Raw genomic sequence first — 18,908 nt, 5'->3', positions numbered from 1 at the left:
AAGACATTATAGACATTGAGTACTCAAGGCTACTGATCATGTGTTCTTGACACTTCACTTGGAGAAGTGCCATCCCCAGCTGGAGCCACTGTTAGGGTCCTATAAATTATAGGATCTCAAGGTGATTGAGTATTTTTTATTTGTAATTTCATATTGTACATAAATTTCAATATTCAAATGATTTCCAAAAAATATGAAAAAGGAAAATGAAAAGAGGGTTTGTTAAAAAAAAACAAGAAAAAGGAAATTAGAACCCCACAAAAGAAAAAATAGAAAATAATACATAAAGTGTTGCAAGTTTAAGTGCCACTACTAATAAGTTGGCCCTTTTAATTCACTATCAAATAAGGTTGTGTGCAAATTGTTCTTGAAAGCCACAATGACTAAATTTCTATTCAAGTCATATAGTTCAATCATGACTGAACACATTTAAATTTTTGTTGAATAGGTTAGTGAATAAAAGTTTACCAAACAGTTTAAGCTTGGTAAATCAGTCTCTAGGTAGAAATAAAATTGATTCAATAGTTTCATCTGAATCAATGGTGAGATAAGTGATAGGATAAGGTAGATTTTCATAAAAGAAAAATGATTTGGGGTTGCTAGTTTAAATGCACCCTGCAAAGCAAGAAGAGAAAATGTTAGCTTAGAAAAGGAATTGAAATGAGAAAGGGTAGGTAGAAGCACCATGATGTTTTTAGGACAAGCATGAAAGTTTTATCCTAAGTTGAATTTCAAATATACTTTCATGCACAAAAAAAGGCGAAGGATTAAAGTTTTACTCTAAAGTTTGATACATCAAATAATATTTGGTATATTATCCCCTATACCTAAAGTTTCACCAACCTGAAACTATTCCCCGCTTATATTTTCATCCATCCGCCTGCCCCACTACACTCCAATCATGCCCCATTAAATACATTTATCTACCCCATCATACGCCCCATCACGTCACGATAATCTGTCGTCACCTTTCCCATCATCTGCACAAACCTCTTAACATCCAACGGACTACATTAAGTTTCGGCCTCCCCTCACCATCTGAACTTTACCGTCGGGGAGGGGCTCTGAAATGGGTGGTATTAAAACCCACCCTCACTGCAACGTGGCGCTTTTCCATGATTTCGCATTCCCCTGGCCAAAACCATTAACCACCCCCCCACAAAAAGTGGTTTCTCTGCCAAACGATACCACTTTCCTATCCGTTATGCTCCCTCGAGTCACCCTTCACCACGTCATCTACCTTTTTCTTCGCCAATCATCTCCGCTCCCTCCAAAATCCATCCGTTAAGCAATTAAATGGCTTAACTGTTAATTCAACGGACCCGTGCCACCATCAATGGGAAATCCAGAAGATTATAAAATCCCTCCTTTCACCCATTCACCAGTTACTAATTTTATACACTGCCATTTCCATTGTTCTGTTACAGGTTTTCCAATCCAAACTATAACAATTTCACCTGGTCAAGATATTTCCATCTAACTGAATTTCAGGCTAGTACCTTTGCTTTCATGTCTGCTTAAATCCCAAGTCCTCTCTACACACTGTAAACCTATACAATCCAGATTTCACCAGTGTCCTTAGCTTTATCCAATCATGCCTTTGAAAGACAAGGGACAAGAAGAACCCATGAGTCCTCTGATCCACCCTCCCATCGACTTTCACCATATTCCTTTGGCAGACAGAGACTATAAAATTCATGAAACTCTCCGTGAATTTGACCTGTTTGAAATGTACTGCTCACTTGAGGACAATTTTATAGATAAATCTGATGATATTCAATTGTGGGAATCCAATTTGCTCCATTATATCTTTCCCCGTACCCACATCACCCCTAAATTCATTAGGAAATGTCATGCTTGTTACCTACCAAGCCAAAGAGCTATTATTTCCCCCATTGAAGAAATTAAATTCACCATCACTCCCCAAGCTATAGACCAAATGATGCAAGCTCCTACAGTGGAGAATGCCACTCCCTTTTCCCATGAAGCACTTATTGAATTGTATCAAAAACTGGACTTTGTTAAAAGAGCCAAAACCCTCGAGATTTTCTTGATTGAAGATGCTCCATTACCCAAGAAAAATCCTCCTTACGCATTCTTCATTTTCTCTCAGAGAACCAAACAAATCATCAGAGTCATTTCCTACCTCCTTGGCTATTACTCAGACCAGTGGGTAAATGAAGCAATTATAGGATTTGTTTCCATCTTCTTTGCAGATTCCAAGCCTTCCATCTTGTTCAACTTTAGCCAATTTCTTGCAGATTCTATCCATGAACAATTTGTCAAATTCCAAATTGAGGAAGTATTTAAATATGCTTCTATGTTAGTGTATATGTTTTTATATTTTCAGGGAGACAACCTCAAGATTGCCTTACAAAAGTTAGATGAAGAAGGAAATCAACAATCAATCATCTTCTAGACTACGTTGGTGATGAAGGAACAAAAGGAATATTCATACAAACAATTCATAGAGATGTTTGTACATCCAACACTCAGTCTCCTAAGCAGCGAGTCAGAGCCAAGAATCAGTGAAGAAATCAGGAAAATATTTTAGTTATTAGACCAAGTCCAGACAGGGGATTGGTACCTTTATTAGAATTACATAGAGCTGAGAATAAATGGGTGTGAAATTGCTACTTACAAGCTGCCAAAATTCCTCCCAATGAGGATATTTGCCTTTAAATAAATTTGGAAAATGCTCAATGTTGATGAGATTCATTTTTTAGTTTCCAAGAAGAAATCCCAATTCAAAATCAAAAGACAAATAGGGCATTTTATTTGTAACAACAAGGCAGCAGGTGAAGAAGTGGACAAATTACTAAAAGAGATGCAGTTCAGCCTCAATTTCACATGGTCATATGATCCATTAGGGGTCATCTCCAAGTCAAGGGTAGAGAATAAATCTACTTCTTATTTTCGCACAACCAGACTAGAGATTGAAAAGTATAAAAACCAGATGGAATGGACCGAAAATAGTCTGCAGGATGTAGAGGAGCAATTGGTGTCCACTTCAATAGTACAAACTCCAGTCACTCAAGAGAAAATAGGAAAGAGGAACAGAGAAGAAGAGTCACCTTCAGTGATTGAGATTTCCAGTGAAGGTTTCAAAATCATGTACATGAAAAAGGCTAAGCTACATTCCAAACTAAGCCTAAGCAAGGATTCAGAGCAAGAGAATATTGTAGTATTGTTTGGATCATTCTCTGGGTCCAACTCGACCACTTGAGGAGGATAGGGTTGTTGATAAACAGTAGTCTGCTTTGTTATGGCAGGAGCTATTCGCATAGGTCTGGAGGAACAAAATATTCCATTCATTTCTGTTATAGCCCTAGCCTACTCATTCCCATCCCCAAATGTTACAAACCCATATCCTTTTGAACGGCCTGTAACCTTATCAGTAATAACTTTTGCTCCTTTTACAGATGGGTATATGGCTCTGAAGGTCTCTCGCAGCAGCTCATCTGTGTCATCAGATGCCAAATCTCCCACGAATATAGTAAAATCTTCAGAACGATTTTCTCTACCTGTTTTCGTTGCCCAATTTAGCTTGTAAAATTGTTCAGCCCTGGGCATCTGTACACCATTGTAATTTTGGAGAACCATCTGGGCTGCTGCATTGCTTACAAAATCCAAGAAGCCATAACCCTCTAAAATTCCAGTCTGCTTATTGCGAATGATCTTAAGGGAAAGAAGGTCCGGGGTAGAAGCAAAACATTGCCGCAGATAATTCTCATCCATCCAATGCTGCAAACCCCCGATCCAGAGGGTCCTAATCTCGTCTGTGGAGTTCACTTGTTGCGAGGATTGCTGCACCATAACCTGAGGTTGGGGTTGCGGTTGCTGGGGCCAAAACCTAGCTTCGGGAGGCAGGGGCATCATCAATTGTTCTTGATGTTGTTGCTGCTGGGAATCGATCGCGGGTTCTGCCGTGGGATCTGGCTGCATCATTCTGAAATATTTAAAAGAATGCGAGAAAAAACTCAGCGACACAGCGCACTGCAGGAAATCTACGTCAGCTCGAAGGGATCCAGACTTCAGAGAGCTTTTGATAGAAAGTAAAACTTTATGTTTCGCTTTTACTGGTCTGCGCCGACTTTCACTGGTCCGTGTTAGTCGGTGTCCGACTTTTGTTGGGTTGAGGTTTGTTGAAGTTAAATGTATTAATTTAAAGAAAAGGTTAAACCATGAAAAGGAGAGTCTTATAGTTTTACGTTACTTTTGTTATATTTTGATGTTTGATATAAATTTAAGAATTAAGAATATTAAATTTTGGGTATTAAATTTTTGAAACTTTAATTTTGGGTATTAAACTTTTGAAACTTTGTCACTAAGGATTAGATATTTTATTGAGCCTTTTTTTTTTTTTTGGAAACTTTGTCACCTGGAAGGATTAGACCGTTTATCACCTTCGTTGTGCAAAACTTTGTTGAAAAGATGTTTGTTTTAAATAATCTTTATTCCTCACCATATGTGTGATCCTATTTCTCAGGATAGTTGAATTGGTTTTCTATGTTTGTTATCAAAATATTTTTATGTTTTAGGTTGATATAAAGAATTTCAATATTTGGGTATGTTTGATTAATTATGCATTTAAATTTTTGATATAAAATATTATATATATATATAATTTTTATTTTTAAATTTGTTGGGTAATTATAAGTATTTTGGATAACTTTTACTATATGTCATATGCATGATTATGTTTTTTTTCGAAAAGTTAAATTGATGTTCCCTTGAGTGCCAAAAATTTAAGCAATATATATGGCCCAATACTTCTCAATTAGGTCTAAAATGAGCATGTCACTTATTTTGAGGTATGTTAGAAATCATTGAGCCATCCTTAGTGGTGATGAATATCACAATTAATATAGCCTTTTTAAAATGTATATGATTCTTGAGAGAATATATAATGTTATTGTGTATAATTTTATATAAGACTATATGGATAATAATGATAAACGTGGTATAGTATGTGACACCTTGTTAAAATAACATTGTCATTTTCTAAAATTGAATTTCATTAATGTTAATGTTATGATGCTTGACACTTGTGGGTTGTTGTCACCTATCAACAAATAACATACCATCCACTACTAGATCTATACATCTTTGGAGTCACTTTTGATCACACAATCCTCCACAATATACTCCTAATAAGATTATTACATACATTACATATTGTAATAAAGTTCATTTTTTGAATAAATTTGATTAGTATATTTTCTTATTAAGATTATCAAAAATAGTTTTAATATCCACATTCCAAGGTACCTGTTACCGCTCAAACTAGTAAGGGTCCAAGGAGGAGATCCTATAGAGCAAATGCTAGGTCAAGTGGCAACAATGGAGCGATAGCCCACTGTCACCTTAGCTAAGGCTCCATGCTCTTTATGGACTTTCACTGATGGGAGGAGTCCTAGTATGAGAGGAATCACGAGGAAAGATAGATCAATGATAAGATATGGTAATTCCTAATTCCTATTCACAAGAGAGGCTCAAATAATTGGCTCGCTTGCTTTGAAAGCAAGGTGATTAGCTCTCTAAGAAGGGCTATGAGGATACCTAGACCTAGGGTCAGGGAATATCCTTTAACAAGACATATCCAAGACCTAAGAATCCTAAAGGGGAAATGGCTTCTATGTGACCCTTGTGGGATGTGAATTACAAGGTTACGGGACCACAATGAACCCAAGTGGACCTAAACTAGGCCAAGGGTGTTGACCATGATTTGATGAGAGGTGGACAACCTCCTGGAATCTCTCCCTGATGTCTACTCTTAGCTCCTCATTGAAATCATCTCAAAAATTCTTTATTTCCTACATTTAAACCATATTAGGCCACATGACATAACAAAACATCTTTTACCCCTCACTAAGCATAATATAACCAAAATTGTAAATGAATGTGAGAAGGAGATAATTCTAAAGATGGAGGATGACATTATGACCCTTATGATGTACCTATTGATGAGCCTCATTAGAGACAAAGTCTCATATTGTGTTGTAACTTGCACGATATTTAATGGTGACCTATGGACTTGATGAGATTAATGGTCCAAATATTCTCAGTTCGATGATTGAGATCTCACATTGCATTATAACTTGTGTGGTGGTTAACCCCACCTTCCGTGCCTCATGAGATCAACGGTCACCATCATCTTGATCAAATGACCTTGGTTTTTCCACTGGCCTCCTCTCACAACAACCTACTAGGTTAGTTTCCATGCCATTGCTTTCGGTTCCGCCCCTTCTGGAACTCTACCCTCTGACAAAAAAATTACTTTGTGAACAGACTGAGAATACATTTGCAAATTTTTAACAGAACTCTCACCGACAGTTCAATCTCCCCTAGAACCCTAACCTACAATGACAAATTTCATAGTGAATTGACGGGGAAATGCCTAGTAATTGACAAAAATACTTCTTTGTCTTCTTGAATATTTCTATTCACATGATTTTAGCAAATTGTTGCTACAATTTTCCAATCAATCCATATTTTTTTGAACCTGAAATTCAATTTAAGCATGTGTACATCCCATCCTAGCTCACTGTTGGAGTATTTGTCTCCGTACCAACCCACAAGTAGCCAAATTAGGCTGCCAGTTAGGCATAACTATGCCTAGTGGCCCTCTGAGATCAATAGATATACAATTTTTCCTCTTTTAACTAATTACTCCAACAATACCACCACTTGTACCTATACCCAAGAATTTACCCCTTGGACAACTTCCTGGAATCTCTCCCTAATGTCTACTCTTAGCTCCTCATTGAAATCATCTCAAAATTCTTTATTTCCTACATTCAAACCATATTAGGTCACATGACATAGCAAAACATCTTCTACCCCTCACTAAGCATAATATAACCAAAATTGTAAATAAATGTCAGAAAGAGATAATTATGAAGATGGAGGATGGAATTATGACCCTTATGATGTACCTATTGATGAGCCTCATTAGAGACCAAGTCTCATATTGTGTTGTAACTTGCACGATATTTAATGGTAACCTATGGACTTGATGAGATTAATGGTCCAAATATTCTCAGTTCGATGATTGAGATCTCACATTGCATTATAACTTGTGTGGTGGTTAACCCCACCTTCCGTGCCTCATGAGATCAATGGTCATCATCATCTTGATCAAATGACCCTGGTTTTGCCACTGGTCTCCTCTCACAACAACCTACTAGGTTAGTTTCCATGCCATTACTTTCGGTTCCGCCCCTTGTGGAACTCTATCCTCTGACAAAAAAATTACTTTGTGAACAGACTGAGAAAACATTTCAAATTTTTAACAGAACTCTCAATGACAGTTCAATCTCCCCTAGAACCCTAACCTACAATGACAAATTTCATAGTGAATTGACGGGGAAATGCCCAGTAATTGACAAAAATACTTCTCTGTCTTCTTGAATATTTCTATTCACATGATTTTAGCAAATTGTTGCTAAAATTTTCCAATCAATCCATATTTTTTTGAACCTGAAATTCAATTTAAGCATGTGTACATCCCATCCTAGCTCACTGTTGGAGTATTTGTCTCCGTACCAACCCACAAGTAGCCAAATTAGGTTGCCAGTTAGGCATAACTATTCCTAGTGGCCCTCTGAGATCAATAGATATACAATTTTTCCTCTTTTAACTAATTACTTCAACAATACCACCACTTGTACCTATAACCGAGAATTTACCCCTTGGATTATTTTTCCATGGAATGAATTGCATAACTGGATGCATAATTAATGAAACATTTAGCCATGAGCCACAAATATCCACATAGTAAAGTTTATGCACAAAAAAAACAATTAAACACAAAACCCCTAAACGAGGGTTTACAAAATATGGCACATAAAATAAAACAAAATAAAAAATTATGAATAATAATTTCCCAAATCCTTCATAAGATATCATGCAACCACAATCAAGGTTCTAACTATGGAAAGTCCCTAAATACTTGTCCTAGTTAAGGGTTGTTGAGATACCATCCAACAATATGTGTTGGCTTAGTGGGTCTTGACCCAAGTTCTGAGTTAAGTTTGCCAAACAAATCGCTACACTACTGGCCCTTTCGGCATCAATCCACAGAGCGTGGACTGAAGTCTCACCCGAAGCAGTATGGGGGGGGGGTGTTGGAACAAATTTTCCACACCCAGAGATGAGCATGATGTCGTTGTATGCCCTAAACCTTCCTTTGCACAGATCGATAAGCCCCTACTTTTTATCGATATAACTTCCTTTTATCAACCTCTAGGCCTTCGTGAAGGTCTAAGACTGTCTTTTGCGGACCCTAAACAGGGGAATCAACTACTTATGTGCCTCTGTAATTACCCTTAATTCTGTATTTAACCAGATTCTAATATCTTTAACATGCATTAATATATTCTTAGTGTAAACAGATATTGGTAGTTGTGTTCATATAACAATGTGAACCATGCAGAGTCGTGCATCAATACAATATTAAATTATAACCCCATTATTTATCATAACATAAACACATTCATTCATAACATAAGTAAATGGACAAAACACAGATATTTCCAGAATAATCTCTTTATTGCTACTTCAATTCTGCTTACAGACTCAAGACTTCCCTGCGCACTTAACTGCAGGGGTCTGCGCACTCAGTTGCGGACTCTACTCTAGGCCTCTGTGCACTTAGCTATAGAGCCTCTCTTCTACTCTAAGACTCTTCGCTCTTCACTTCTACTGACCCCTTACATTCATCTTCGTCAATCTCATCAACTATGAACTACCTTAGACTCTCTAAGACTCTCCTTATTATACAATCCCATGGTCCGCGTACCATGGGTAGATCTACTAAAGCTGACACAACTTACATAAAATAAGGGAAAAAGCCTTTATGACTCTTTACTATCTACGCTCTCTGCAACCACAACTTGCGGAGACTTTACACTTTACATAACAAAACTTGGGCTTTCTGCCCCAAAACTTAGGGTTTTGCCCCAAAATTGACCCTAGGGGACCCTGTCCCAACAGGACCCCAACACAAATATCGTGACTCACCCCTGAGTCACTCTTCTGGCACGAAGATCTTACTACAGAGACCTCCCAGCTCGACCTGTGCCACTACTACCTCAGTCGCACTCTGCATGGCTGCCTGCTTGATCTGCTCCACCAGCTGCTCAGTTGTTGGTCCTGCACTGTCTTCCTTTACCTTCTGTTGTGTCCGTTGTAGGCTCGCCATCTTCTCCTCAATGGTGGCAGAGATAACATAGGCCTCATCTAACCAAGGCCCCAATCTATCCTTGAGGACAACCTCTTTTTGTTGTGCTGCCTCCACCTGTTCGAGCAACTGCTTTGCCTCATGCAACTTAGCCAATCACTTTGATGTAACGATGGTGCATGCCATCGCTCTTGCTTCGTCATACTGCTGCTGCAGTTCGCGAGCTTCTATGTTCAACCTCTCCAAGCTAGGATCTTCCCGCAGATTCGTAACAACCTCCATAGACTACTCAAAGAGTGTGGTGCAATCTGCCACCGCGGCATCTCCTGTTGCGACTACATCCTTTATAGCAGCTTCGCGCTATTCTCTAACCTCTGGTGGAGTTGAAGGCTGTAATTTCAACTCAAGATCTGTAATTTTAAGGTTCATCTCAAACTAAACCTTGGCCACCTCTGTCTTTGCATTGCGCACTCCTATAGCCAACTTCCTAATCTTAGCTTCCAACGACGCCTCTTCTAGTATATGCAGCTCTGGGATTGTTCTGCATGCTTCAGCTACCACTGTTGTAGTGTGCTCGTTCTGCTCCTGAACCTTCTTCCATGCTTCTAGTGTTGTCATCCTCTCAATGAACATATGTTTGTTGTTGAATTTCTGCTCGATGATCAAGCTCAGTGCATGCTCCTTTCGCGCTTTCGTTGGTACTATGACATCCTCTCGTTCCACGCAGACCCATCGTCGCGCAGATCTATAACCCAGGCAGTGTAGTTTATAGTCCTGCGCCTCCTTGCAGCTACCTAGCGCGCTACGACTGTGCTACCATCATATAGTCATTTGGTTGGATCCTCAGTGTATGGCTTTAATCGGCTGCCATTTACCTTTCCTGAAAATGGATCTCCATTCAATTTCACAAGCTAAACTTCTCCACCATCGATAATCTCCTTGATAACATACGGCCCTAGCCAATGCATCTGAAATATTCTTGGAGACTTATCAAACTTGCTGTCATATAATAAAACTAAATCGTTTACCTTGAAGGTGTGCAGTTTTATGTGCCAATCGTGCCATGCCTTTTCGTGCTCCTTCTAAACTTGTTGATGGAATCCAGCCAAGAATCTATCTTCCTCCAGCTCTATCAGTTGCACGAGCCACCCTTCTAAGGCTCTGCAGTCTGCCATTCCTATGAACATCGCTATGCGTAGACTAGCCACAATGTATTCCATTGGCATCACAACTTCTACGCCATAGACCAGCCTGAAAGGTGTTTGTCCAGTCAGCTTCTTACAAGTAGTTCTATAAGCCCATAGCACCATTGGTATGCGCACATCCCAATCATTCCTCTGCGCATTGCAAACCTTTGTCAGTGAATTCTCCAATATCTTATTAAACGCTTCCACTGTCCCATTGGCCTGAGGATGATATGGCATACTTTTCTGATGATAAACTTGGAATTCTTCCATCAGCGTGCTAATCGTTTCATTAAGGAAATGCGTACCATGATCACTCATCAAAATTTTCAGGTAACCGAACATGGTCAATACATATTCAAATAGAAACTTCATAGTTTTTGCCCCTATACAGTCCTTCACGGGTTGTTCCTTTGCCCATCTAGTCAAATACTGAGTCGCGGTGATGACATACCGCGCACCCGTCTTCTTCCCTGGAGGTTGAATTGGTCCTACAAAATCAATTGCCCATTTCTCAAATGGATGCAATGATAGCTGTGGATTCAAAGGTAGCTCATCCCTACGTAATGGCCTGCCTATTCTTTGACATGCATCGCACACCTGATGAGCGCCAGTATTGCAGCAAGGATGCTGCAACTCCTGGCTACCATCTTTACTTATCAACCTGGGGTTTGTACAAACTTGGAGGTGACAATGTTGTATGCACAAGTAAAAGTGATGGTTCTACCTGTTGTCACTATTCAGCTGGCGAGAGACCACTGGGGTTCCAAGCTAGATTTCTATAGAGTTAGAAGAAGCTTGATTCTTTGATGGAAGAAGGGAAAATCTACTCTAAGAGAGTTACTCTACTGCAGTAATGGAAAAGGCCAACATGTAATGCTAAACCACACCATACCCTAATTAACCATTTAAGAAGCTATGCTAAGAAGAATTGCTAAATCAACAAAAAAAAAAAATGCTACTATCTAAGTTGCAGAAGTAAAAAGAATCAAACCATACTAATGTGCAAGCAAAGAAACTAAACTAAATATGTTTTCACTTTTTTGGTTTTTTAGGAAAAATCAAGTATGCAAACTAATTGTTCTATGGATGTGACAGGTGGATGGAAGGTGTTTGAGGATGGCTAGAAAGTTTATGGAGTGGTTGGATGGTGTGGAGGGGTCATAGGAGGATTTTTGTGACTTTCTAGAGGTTTCCCATCAACTTGGCCTCAAAACAGGTCGTTTTAGGAAAACCTACAGGATGTACTAGAAACCTACAGGATGATCCTATAGGAATTACAGGAAACCTACAGGATATAGCTGAGAGCTAATTGTGAGGTGTTGGAGGTGTTAGGAAGCTTAGGAAAGGTGTGTGAGGGGTGGAATGGAGTGTTAGAAGGTTTAGGAGCACTCAGGAGTCAATATTCAAGATAAGTGATGGCTAGATTCGCTCAATGTGTTTAGGAGAATTTCAATGAAGAATGATGAAAAACTAGTGAGAGTGATGGTGAAATAAGGGATGGCTAAGGTGGATGAAGTGGAAGGTGGCTACTGGTTATGAAGTCTTGGTCTCCTCCTGAAGTACCTGCTCTACATAAAACATGTGTGTCTTCCAAGAACTATGCAACAAGATACATTTTCATAAACTAGAAAAGCATGAATCAATTGTCTATATTATGCATGAAGAAAGTTGTTGAAGGGGATGAAAGCATGAGTGAGATCTTATTACAGAAATGGAGATGGAAAAATATGACAATGAAATCTTCCTTGCAACATTAACCAAACACTGAATCAAAGACAACAAACTCCAAAGCTCATAAAAGAACTAAAAATTTGTGTTTTTGGGGCTACTAAAGGGTCCCTTCCTTAAGTCATGGTCCCAGAGGGAGGAAGTGAGGCTGAGACACCTGTTGACAACCTTGTGGTGATCCTTTTTCTCCTTTCTAACCTTCTACTTGAAAGAAGGCACAAATGGAAGCAAACTATCACACAACCAATCTAATCTACACTACTTGTAATGGAAATGCATCTAATAGCAAACTAACAACTAAGCTATGAATCTACACTAAGGATACATGTACAGTAAAGAGGAGCCTTGGCTGCTAGGATTGGGCCCTAACCCAAGAGCTTCAGCTCTCTAAGTTAACTCAGTGCTGGCTCAAAACAAAACTCATTCTTACTACCAAAACAACAGATTACATCAAAAGAATTGTCACAAGTCTTGCATCTCGAAAATAGAGTAGAGTTTTACAATCAAAATCTGAATCCTATTGAGGTCCTAGGCCTCTCTACTTATACATCTAAAGTCTCCAATGACTTCCTTAAAATTAGGGAGGCCCGGCTCCCAAACTCGAGATAAACTGGTGCTTTGTCTTTCACTTGCTCGACTACCTTCTAGTCCTTATGATTTGGTTGTTTGCACTCCGAGCTGATGGAGGAATATTCGAATGGAGTGGTAGTAAATGAGGAGGATTTACCTCCTATAATCCCTCTCCCTTGTCCCATTCGAGTTTTTACCTTGGTCTTTGCCAGAATTCCTTGCTTTTTTCCTTTAATCCTGCATTAAATGCACATTAGACCACAAAGCAAAATATCCAATTCTAACTCATCTAATAAACAAAATATAATCAAAAGTATGCAATAAGTTATGAGAATAGTTGGTTTGACTAAGCTAGGAGGTGAATTAAGGCCCATATAATTACCCAATGATGAGGCTCATCAACACCCTACAATATGCTTTTGAATCCTTATGCAATGTTGGCCACCACAGCCTAGTGCATAAAATCTTCTGCATTGTTGCTTTTCCTGCATAATGGCCTCCTGCAGCTCCTCCATGAGCTTCAGCTAGGATATTGTTTTGTTCAAAATCAAGCACGTAACGTCGCAGTATTTCATCTGATCCCATCTTATACAAGTGACCTGCAATAACAAAGAAGTTTGTCGTGCACACCACTAATTCCTTCTTCTGTTGAATAGTGTACCCCTCTGGAGCCATTCCCGTAGTCAGGAAGTGGATGATGTCTGCAAAGTGATTGTATGCCACGTGCATCGTAAAGAGCTACACATTAGGCAATCCTTCCTCCAAATTAGTGGGCTCCTCTCCTGTTTCAATGTGCGATAGATGATCTGGTCCAACATTCAATCTCCCTAGCTTCACAATTACTTTGAAATCGTACTCCTAAAATAGCAGTAGCCATCTGCATATTCCCCCCCCCAACACAGGCTTGTTGGCCAGGTACTTTAATGCAGAATGGTCTGTATACATCTTAAAGTGTCCGCCTAGCAAGTAATGCCTGAACTTCTGGAGTACGTACACCATAGCCAACCCTTCGCGCTCCGTTGTTGAATAGTTCTTTTCAGCCTTAGACATCTTCCTTCTTGCAAAGGCTATCGGGTGATCCAATTCTCCTTCACTGGCCTGCGTCAGCACTGCTCCCAACGCAATACATGACACATCCACATGCACATGAAATTCCTTCTTCCAATCCAGAAAGACTAGGATCGGTGCGATGACCATATTTTCTTGCAATACATCCAGGCTCTATTGACATTCTTCACTCCAACGGAATGTAGCATCCTTCTTTAATATCTTTTCCATCGGCACGGTAATTTGAGCATAACTCTTGATGAACTTTCGATAATAACCAGTATGACCCAGCGTTGTGCACAGCTGCTTAACACTCCTTGGTGCCTCCAAATTGATTATAACCACGATCTTAGCTGGGTCCACCATTAATCCTTGTCTGCATACTACATGACCCAACAAGATTCCAAAAGGTACGCAAAATAAGCACTTCTTCAAGTTTAGCGTGATCTGATACCTCCGGCACATATCCAGCATTAAGCACAAACTAGCTACATGGTGTTTTACGAGTCCAAACACTGTCCAATAATCAAAGTATACCTCCAAAAACTTGTGAATGAACTCTTTGAATGCCGCAATGACTACGCGCAAAAATATTGCTAGCACATTATTAAGTCCAAAAAACATTACAGTATACTGAAAACATCCCCACTCGGTCGTGAAGGTCGTCTTACTCCTGTCTTCCGGTGCGATCTTTATCTAATGGTATCCAGAGAAACCATCAGTAAACGAATATGCTTCTTGTCCGACAACATTATCCAATACCTCATCTGTGAACGGAGTTGGAATAGGATCATGAACGCAACCATCACTCAACTTCCTAAGATCTATGCAAATCCTGATCTCATCCTTATGCTTCTTTTCCTGAACTACCATAGGACTTACCTAATCGAACTCCTCCATTGGTTCAATAATACCCGCTGCCAGCATTTTATCCAACTCCAAGCAGACCTTTTCCTTGTACTTAGTATTAAGGCGATATGGCCTCTGCTTCACAAGCTTCGCATCTAGTTTCAACGTTATTTTCATCACTCCTAAATCACCTATTATCCCCTTCAAGTCTGAAAACTTTGTAGGGAACAAATCTTGGTACTCGCGGAGCAACTCAGCGACCTTATCCACCGTAGCATCATCCCAGTAGTCCCCTATCTCCATAAACTTCGGCTCTGCCTCTGTTCCAATGTTCATTTGTCTTGTTTAAAGCAATGCAGTGATATCTGGGTTCTCTATCTGTGGCCCCTCAACGTCGCAGTGACCTTCTACCTCTGGGATATTAATGTTCCTTGGATCCTCCTCTTCTTCTTTAGCAGTCACATTGTAGCACTCTAGTGCATGGCACAGCTGGGTGGTCCAATCTGGTTGAATCAAATCCAAAGGATCATGTGGTATTTTGAAGATCGTTGCCTTGACCTCCTGCAACACTTCATCGATGCACACGAATCCATCTTCAAAGCTAAATGTCATCAAGAATCCCTGTCTCAAAATATCCCATTCATCCGTGTCGTGGCAGAGCTCTATCTCCAAGTACCAATTCATTGGTATTACATCCAAAGTGTGACAGAACAGATGCACCCACTCCGATTGCGGTTTTGCTCCATAGGCATCAGTCCATTTTGCTAAGTGATCATGCGGATCACTCCTCCCATCATTTTTCTCCATTAATCGCACCTTTGGGCAACCAAACCATATCCTCATCATCCTTTTGTATTCACGTCATCCATCAAAATTTTCTTTATGCGTACCCCACCATCTTGCAGGCATCGCATGCAACGCCAAGTGCAAGGCTTGGAAGAGATGCTTCTCTGGTACTTCCCTTTCAAATGCATCAAAAAATTTATCAACATTAGTTAAACCATCATAATAAGGAAAACTTCTTACCTCCGATGATACACATCGCAGCGATTTAGTAATCATATTACAATGCAGCGTAGACACTTCGTGCAATCAATTCTACCAGTGTTCCAATTCCTCATCTAAACCTAATGTGTAGGAACTTTCACGGTCCCATGCAATACATCCATCAGCTGTCGGATTCACCCAATATTTATATCACACCATTATCTTATAAATCTAGTCCAAATCATCATCGCTTTCATAATCGCAGACTAGTTCAGTATAGCATGGTTCTTTTCCAAGGTCCAGAGGTACTACTACGCGGAGCGATTTCCTCTCAAATGACATTGTCCGCTTTTTCAAATTGATCACCCCATTCATGTCAATATCCCAATTGATCCCAAGGAGTGCGGGGTAGGGATTGTTGTCATCGACAATCTCTGTCACTTCAAAATCATCCAACGCTCTCGCGTCTTCAATATCTACTGTCACTCCCTGCAATCGTCCCATGGGGATAATCTTCTGCTGATTTGCCATCCTCAATTGAATCGGAGACCACTGCAGCATCGGTCTCCCCATTCTCTCCCATGTTTTTTTAGGAAAAACATTCATATCTGACCCAAGATCCATAATAACTTGGTCCATTTCATACTCTCCTATTTGCGCGGTGAGCCTCATCTCACGCCCTATTCTTGCCTTATGTTTACCAATTTTCCTGACCATGCGCAGTCCCTCAGGAGCATTTTCTTTACCAGCACATTTATTGATCAAATCCTGTAATCCTTTCATGGCCTTGCTATCGCATAGCAGCTTCATACAGGTCTCCAAAAAGGTAGTAAGCATGGATGGGTCCATTTCTTCAGACTGCTTATCCTGACTTCCTGAGGTAGAAGCCTCAACGAAGCTTTTCTTCACTTCCATGAAGGTTTCTTTCATGTGCTCTAAATCAAAGCCAACCTCCTTCTCTGGAGCTTTGCGGACCCATTCACTTTCTTCAAGCTGCTTTCCCTTATCTTCGCGAGTCATCATTCCACTTCACAACACTATATTCACATTAGGATTCTCTTCGCGGGGTTCAACCCTCATCATTTGTAGGTTCTCAATAGGCTATGTCCCCTTTTCCCGCACCTTAGCTATTAATACAGGGAAGTCTTCTATCGCATGGTCAAACTGAGTACAGTATTGACATGACAAGCGTGTCGGATTCATAAATTCTCATGCGTAGTGTCCTAGCCCTCCACAATTGTAGAAAATAACTTGTCCCCAATCTCTCGTAGGTCCTCCTCCACCTCGGCCTCGTCTGCGCCCCCGATATCCTCCTCGTGCTCCCCTAGTGCCTTGATCTGGAGGCTGCATTTTTTCCTGCATCCGATATGCGGGCATTCTTTCCATCATCAGCTCATAGCTACGACAGTTACGCTCATCATGACCTACTGATTTGCAGAAGTTGTAGAAGAGTTGTTTCAGTGTTTGTACAAATTTTTGCAGCAAGTGACAATTGTTTGTCACATGTTTTCCAGCTACCTGACAGATAGCACACCACAGTGCAGGCCCCGCACTTGGCCCTGCTTGAGCTTCCAGCCTCAGAGGCATCAACCCTCCTCCCTCAACAAAATTCGCGAAGACATGGAAATGATCTTTATCATGCCCCTGACTCTTACATTTCAAACACCAAACTTCTTCGCGCACCTCTGGTCAAGCCGCTCTATCTTTCTTCAGACTTTGGAACTCTAGGCAAAGATTTTGTAACTCTGTGTGAATCTACTGAACTCCCAAAGTAGCATCTTGAATTGGGGTCTCATGCAATCTCATCGCAATCTCCATAGCTTCCGCCTAGGTCCCAATCCTTTGTTGTGATAAAGCAACCCGTAGATGAGGCAAGAGCGAAGCCACAAACCATTTGCGGCATTGCCCATCCGTAAGATTCATGTTAGCTTCGCGGATCTTGCATTTCAGTCTCTGATCCAGCTCTCAGGGTGTCTTGCCAAGCTTCATCATGATTTCCTTGAATCCAATGATTTATTTCGCTTCAGACTTGGGCCTACTGAATTCCTTATTCAGTGCACTCTGAATATCTACCAACACAGATGTCGGGTTACCAGTGCAGTACCTAATGTACCACGTTAGTGCACACTCCTATAAAGCAGTAACCAAAGTTTATATCTTCATCTGATCATCTGTAATGTTCTAAGCTTGCCACACAGCCTTCGCAATGAACCAAAACTGGTTCAGGTCCTCATTTCCCAAGCCCTTGCCTTATTAACTGGACAACTTTCTGCGGAGAAGCCTGTGCTGCTCCTTCATCGTCACTCAGAGGAGACTTAATCAATGGGCTATATTTAGGACCTGTTCTCCTTATATCCCTGAATAACTTTCCACTTCACGTAGCTCCAAACATCAAGGTAATTGCATAACCCACTTTTCAGACAATAGCATTTTAATCCAAGTATTCAAATATCTCAAACACTTACCTCACGGTCCCTTGAAGAAGCGCTGCTCTGCTTTGTTGTAGCTGACCAAGGTATCGACCTCGAACTCTGTCAAAAATCCTCCGATGACACAATCAAGCCAATGATCAACAGCGCGTGTGATCTTATCTTCAGAAGCTTCCAATCTCCGCACTAACTCTGGGGTCCACACTATTGGACCATCAAGCCTCCACCTTCCTTGGTCATCTGCCAATTTAGCGATCCACTCATATAGCTCGATTGGGAAGGAACAAAAGAAAATTTCGTGGATCTCTATGTATAGATACCTGTCTAACCACTATTCTTTCATCAATCGCAGATTCCTATTTTATTGCATCGCAAATTCATGGATGTTTCTATCCAACCAATCTTCAATTTCCTTCTTTGTTGGATTCCAGTGATGTGACATCACATATCTCTTTATGCAGATCCCGGTCCCGACAACAGAACCATTTGTTGTCTTAGTGGGTCCTAACCCAGGTTCAAAGTTTAGTTTTCCAAACAAATCCCTACACTATTGGCCCTTTCGGCATCAATCCACGGAGCACGGACTGAAGTATCACCCAAAGCAGTATGAGGGGGTTCTGGAACCAAGTTTCTGCACCCAGAGATGAGCACGATGTTGTTGTATGCCCTAAACCTTCCTTAGCGTATATCGATAAGCCCCTAAGGCTTATCGATATAACTTCCTTTTATCGACCTCTAGGCCTTCGCGAAGGTCTACGACTATCTTTTGCGGACCCTAAACAGGTGAATATGTAAGTTATTGAGTAATGCATTACTTAATATTAAGATATTCTTCACATAAACACATATTAGTACTTGCGTTCATATAACAATGTGAACCATGTAGAATCGCACATCAATACATTATTAAATCATAACCCCATTAAT

The 18,908-nt window shown here is 40.3% G+C and overlaps 1 pseudogene; it reads right to left on the bottom strand.

Moving 5' to 3' along the window:
• Positions 1 to 3,033: 3,033 nt before the first annotated feature.
• LOC149195835 (RNA-binding protein L pseudogene) lies at positions 3,034 to 3,945 on the bottom strand (annotated as a pseudogene).
• Between the last annotated feature and the right edge of the window lie 14,963 nt (positions 3,946 to 18,908).

Source organism: Pinus tabuliformis, chromosome 2_2 (assembly GCF_031772625.1).
Source record: "Pinus tabuliformis cultivar Carrire ecotype Pingquan chromosome 2_2, CPIR1, whole genome shotgun sequence".
Taxonomy (NCBI): Eukaryota; Viridiplantae; Streptophyta; class Pinopsida; order Pinales; family Pinaceae; genus Pinus; species Pinus tabuliformis.
Note: the sequence above shows the minus strand (reverse complement) of the source record. Positions and strands in the feature narration are given on the sequence as shown.